The following is a 6,267-nucleotide window of genomic DNA, read 5'->3' as shown; positions in this document are numbered from 1 at the left end:
TTCCAGAAATCCGAAACCTAGAATGAGTTTCTATCAACGTCTTGAAGTTCTCTCTCACATCGCTTGCACTACCGTCTAAGGATGCTTTCACATCGTCACTCGACATATTACATATATAAACTTGCGCCTACACGTTTATATATTTAAGAAGTGTTCAATGATGAACTCCATTTGATCGTAGGTTTGTTCGATTAGAGGTGACATAGAGTTAAGCAACGACGGCTACTTGTATATTTTATTAAGGTATGAGAGATGTATTACTTACGACCACCTCTCAGCTAAAACGTAGAGCATTTTCTTCCTGAAGAGAGAAGAAAGCACTTCAATATCTATTGTTACTATGGAATTATTGTTCTGCATAATATGGTCTTGAACACGAAACACAGTTTCAACTTCCAGTTAGAAAAAATTGCACTCCATTTACAAACAATATTTCCCCATCAACATGTATCATCATTCAATTGCTGTGGGTATGAGATTTTCGTTAACTTCATTTAAACCACGTAAGATCATATTGAACACGTCTATAATCAAAGAACTAGATAAATCCTGATCAAGCAGATCTATGCTCGAAGATATTCTAATCGTTACCAAACTCTCTTCTCTTTTTTAAAGCGCTGTTTATCTCAGATTGTATTAGCAAATGGGGCCTTTTCCAGTTGTAAAACGACGGAGTGTGTTTTGAAGGAGATTACGCTGCTATTTCCAGAAAATTTCTGAATTTTTAAGCAATAGCAACAGTATCTCTTCATTTTTGGATTTGGTTTGCAAAATCCTTTATGTGAGTTTGTGTGTTGAAGCATATTTTGTTGTGTCTGGGGAGAGTCATTCTCTTTTAGTGCCTTATTATTTAACACACTCCCCGGTAAAGTTTCCACTCATTTACTTATTCATTTTCTTAAAATTTTCGTTGCATTTTTCAACCTTTCCAGACTATTGAAAAGGTTGCAAGACGCAACGGAAATTTTATGAAAAATAAATAAGCAAATGAGTGGAAACTTTACCGGTGAGTGTGTTAAATAATAAGACACTAAAAGAGAATGACTCCCCAGACACAACAAAACAGTATCTCTGCAGTTTACAAAAGGAGGTGGAGAACGCACATTAGAAATGTATTATTACGCAGTGTTCTTCATCTTCGCAAGCCATAACAGACTGGTGAGATTATTGACGCTGTTGATGGTCTTTTAAAACGTTTGTTAGTAGACGTATGTGGAGAAATACGATAGACAATAGGAAGTCTAAAGGACAAAGATTAGGTGAGGTGTTGAGTGTAGGACATATGTAGTGAAGCATAGCAAGGATAGCTCATAAAGGGGAGTTGGGTATTTGAGACTTAGTACGCAACTACTTCGTCTGGAGGAGTCTGTCCCAGTCCATTGTTTATATATGCATCTGTCAACTAGTTAAGCTTTGGGTCTTTTGTTTTCGTTTTATTATAATTGGATAAATGTTTTTTTCCTCCTTCTGTTCGAGACATAGATATTTAGATTCTAATTTCTGTTGTTTTATCGTGTTTTATCATGTTTTGAATATTATAAGCGTAAATACGTATCTTATAAAGGCAGAGAGACTATCTGCAACGAAGATTGGATAGTCACGACTGGAACGCTTTTGATAAAATTCCTGCACGTTCAGCAGTAATTTGAGATAAATCAACAAGTAAAAGCAGTAAAGTTATTTAGTATTACTAAGCTTAACCATACTCTTGGTTATCGTAAAGAATTATTTCTCACTTTTATATCCTAACTTTTGTTGCTTTGTCATGCCATTGAATGTTTTGCGCGTAAATATAGGTTTACGGTAAGAAAAAAAAATTAGAATGAGCTAAATAAATAGACTACACCCACCTTCAGCCCTAACTATTTATTTAACTACTCGTTGGAAAGGTCGTATATGGATTGAGAATAAGAGTAGTTAACACCATTGTAATCACTACCATCACCATTACTACCACTATTACAACTACCAACTCCAACTATCACTTCGATGAGTGATTGATTAACTTGCAATACAGAATGTAAATCCTCCCTTGAGAAAAATAAGAGTTGCAACAATAAAAACAACAAAAATAGCAACTACGACATAGAAAAGTGATGGCAAGCAAAAAAAAAAAAACTGCAAGTAAGAATTGTGTTTTAAAGCCAGAAATAGCAAGTAACGACAAATGTATGACAAAGATTTGCCATTGAATTTCTTTGAAATATCACGCTCTCTATCACGCTATGTCACGATCTGACATATGACACAGACTTTGTTATAATGATTTTTAACGAAGTTGCAATAACACAAAGTTTGTGGGGAGGGTATTTTACTTGACAGCTACTTATTTTAATAACCCTAGATAAATGAAAGGCGAAGGTAGTCACAGCAGGAATTGAACTAAGAACGTAAAGGTAAGCATTCTGTCTTGGACCCTACCGATTCTACTATCCACCTACTTTTCCCATACTAGGGGTTCTATCTCTGTAACAAGACCAAATTTGAAGGAGCGTATAGTTACTTTTTTGAACTGACACCAAATATTTCATTGTTATTGTATTAAATCGATACTAAAATTATGAAGATTAAAACTGACCCTGACAACATTTGAACTTAAAACGATATAAATAGAGATATAAAGAGATATAAAGAGATATAAATAGATATAAAGAGATATAAATAAATACCGGAACTATATAATCAGCCACTCAACCACTTCTACGAATCACCGCTTTTCAGCAGAAGTTATAATTATTTCCAATTTAGATACAAAGTGAACAATTTTAGGGAGAGAGGGAGAAAAAGAGAGAGAGATAGTTAGTGAATTACACCTACCCCACAATTTTGTCTAATACTTTATTTTAACGATCCTGGATGGATGACAGGCAAAATTGATTTCGGCGGGATTCTGCTCAGAATGTGAAGAGCCGGAAGAAATACAGCACGGCTCTGCTAATCTACCGCCTTTAATTGAAATTATGATAATTAAAACAAAATGGTTTCTAAAACCCAGATTGTAGATTCTATATTACCATCTAAATATCGGCTTCAAATTTTGGCACTAGGTCAGCAATTTCAGGGAGGGAATATGTCGATTACATCGACCTCAGTATTCAACTGGTACTAATTTCATCGACTCCGAAAGGAAAAGTCGACTTCAGAAGAATTGGAACTCAAAACATAAAGATGGATGAAATGACGCTAAGCATTTTGCCTGTCGTGCTAACAACTCTGCCAGCTCATCACCTTCCATTGTCATCTAAATATTCTTTTCTACTCTAGTCACAAGGCCCGAAATTTTGGGGGAGAGGACCAGTCGATAAGATCGACTCCAGTACGCAACTGGTACTTAATTTATTGACCCTGACAGGATGAAAAGCAAAGTCGACCTCGTCAGAATTTGAACTCAGAACGTAAAAACAGACGAAATACCTATTTCGTTATTGCCCACAAGGGGCTAAACATAGAGGGAACAAACAAGAACAGACGAACGGATTAAGTCGATTACATCGACCCCAGTGCGTAACTGGTACTTAATTTATCGACCCTGAAAGGATGAAAAGCAAAGTCGACCTCGTCAGAATTTGAACTCAGAACGTAAAACAGACGAAATACCGCTAAGCATTTCGCCCGGCGTGCTAACGTTTATCGTCTAAATATTACTACACATTACTTACGCTATTATAATGTCAATACTATTACAAGAATCTAGAAGCAAATAATAAAACTATATTCATTGTAATACCAAAGCAACATCAACGGAAGAAAAGACGAAAACGCCATTAAAACTTATTTGTTGAACTCTTGTTAGGTAAATGACGAGAGACATGTCAATATTAGTTAACTTTTATGAATGAGCGGAAACCACCACGGGAGGCTATTACATTAAGTATATTAGCACTTAATTAAACATTGTGATACATAATCACATACACTCCGGTCATAATGTTTATATTTCATGCCAACTCGTATACAATTCTTGTACATCTATACTGTAAATATCTATCACAATAACTAGCAAGTATTGGACAGGTTTATGTTACACTGAGAAGGTTTAATAAAACCGAAATATGTTTCTGGTTACCATTGTGCTTGCAAAACATTTCATTAAGTTAATATTAATTCTCGAGCTAATGCTTTTATCCCATCATAGCATGAGTAATTTGAATATTAATTTATCAATATTTCGGAGTTTTGACATCTTTGCTTTAATCAAATTTTATTAACATCAATTAATCTACATATATTCAACCTCACATCATTGTAAATGTCTTATTCACTACGTAAAGTATATTAGCACGTACCCATCTAGGTTTATGTTAGTTTTACTAGAAGTGAGCCATGGTAGATGTAGTAAATCTCTTTTTATTTCAAAGCACATTAACATTATGTTTTTATTTATTTCTCGAACTGTATTCCTACCGATACATAGTACCACTTGTCTTTGTGGATTCGTGTATTTAACTTTGTTTCATACATAAATAAGCTTCACAAAAGAATCAACAGCTCGTGCCAATTTGTTAAGTGTGTAGATGTACAGTAGCGAATCCTAATCAAGCCATTTTACCACACAATACAGCAGAAAATAAAAGAAAAGAAAATGAAACAATAAGGGAAAATGTAAAGCAGCATTAGAAAATAGGATGAAAATCAGACTTGGTGAATGGAATTCAGAGAGGAAACAAAGAAAATGTTTGTGGTTCGTAGATTATGTCGAAATCTGAGTAAACTGCGACAGTAGATATGAAGGCACCGAAACAGTGATTGTATTAGTTATTTATTAGCTTAAAACTATTGATTCATTCTGAGGTTGCGACATTTTCTTCGGCGAAAGAAAGTGAAGGGTTTGGATGAACAGCTTTATTAGCTAAAACATACCTTTTTGCACCTTTTAATTTGGTCTGAAATTTAGGAGAAATAGGAACGCGATGGAGACAAATATGGTTGTTGCTATTGAAGATTTACTGTGCGACAGAAATTATATTCATACTAAGGTACGTAGTAACGAACATGTTTCGGAGTTCAAAATTATGGCTGTTTGTGAGGGATACAAAAAAGAACCCAATACAGTAGAAAATGAAAAGAAAGGGAAGAAGAAAGAGAAAATACGGAATGACATTAAAAAAGAGATTGGAAATTTTGTCTAGGTAACCGGTTACGGGATGTGAGAGGTGTACCTCACAGGAAACATCGAAATTTCTGAAAGAGTAAACTTAAAGCCATATAAGGTCACTTATACTGTTTGATGTAATTGTATAAAGGATCTATCTAGATTACTTTTCCTATTTCGTCCACAAATTTCTCAAGTGGCAATCAACAATAAACAAAGGTTTCACAAAATTGGTTTCAAATTTTGGCGCAAGGCCAGCAATTTCGGGTGAGGGGATTAAGTCGATTAGATCGACCCCCAGTTCTCAACTGGTACTTATTTTATCGACTCCGAAAGGTTGAAAAGCAAAGTCGATTCCGGCAGCATTTGAACTCAGAGCGTAAAGACGGACGAAATGCTGCTAGTCATTTTGCCCGGCGTGCTAACGATTCTGCCAGCTCGCTGCCTTGTTTCGTAAAAATAAGCATTGCTATAGAGGAAAAACAAATAAATCAAACAGAATCCAAAGATAATATACGTGGGATATATATGCTAGCAAACTTTGGGAAATCTGAATCAGAAATTACAAGGATTGATATAGAAAACGCTGACTTTATAATTGCATTTCATTTGCCATCTCTCTCCTCCATGTGACTCGAATAAGATTGAAAACATTTCTGCAGTTTTCGCAACATACTGATATAAAAAGAAATGTTGATAACGAAACACGAAAACGATTTACAAACGTTATGGACGGTCCGTCCTACAATATGGAGTTGAAACACGGAAATTAACAAAAGTATTATCAAACAGATTAACAAACAGATATATATACACAAAGAGAAAAGTGTTAGTAATATGCTATGAATAGAATATAAACTGAATGATAAAGATCTGATATCAAAAAGTTACGAACATTATATTAGACAGCATCAAAGAGAGAAATCTAAAACATTTTGGATGCTTAATTGGAAAAGAATGAATGAGAAAAGAAGGAGAAACCTAGAATTACGTTGATAAATACCATCAAGAATGGGAAACACTCAATATACAATGAATGTATAAGAACATCACAAGAAAAACCGAGAAAGCGATCCATGGTGAGAATGTGTGAGAGATATTTAACGATGAGGATCATAAGATATAAAACAACTACTTTAATGTAACATTCGGTTTTTTTTTTTTTTTGTCTTCTT

The sequence above is a fragment of the Octopus bimaculoides genome, chromosome 3 (assembly GCF_046866305.1).
Source record: "Octopus bimaculoides isolate indiv1 chromosome 3, ASM4686630v1, whole genome shotgun sequence".
NCBI lineage: Eukaryota > Metazoa > Mollusca > Cephalopoda > Octopoda > Octopodidae > Octopus > Octopus bimaculoides.
The sequence above is the reverse complement of the archived record's forward strand: the minus strand, read 5'-3'. Positions refer to the sequence as shown.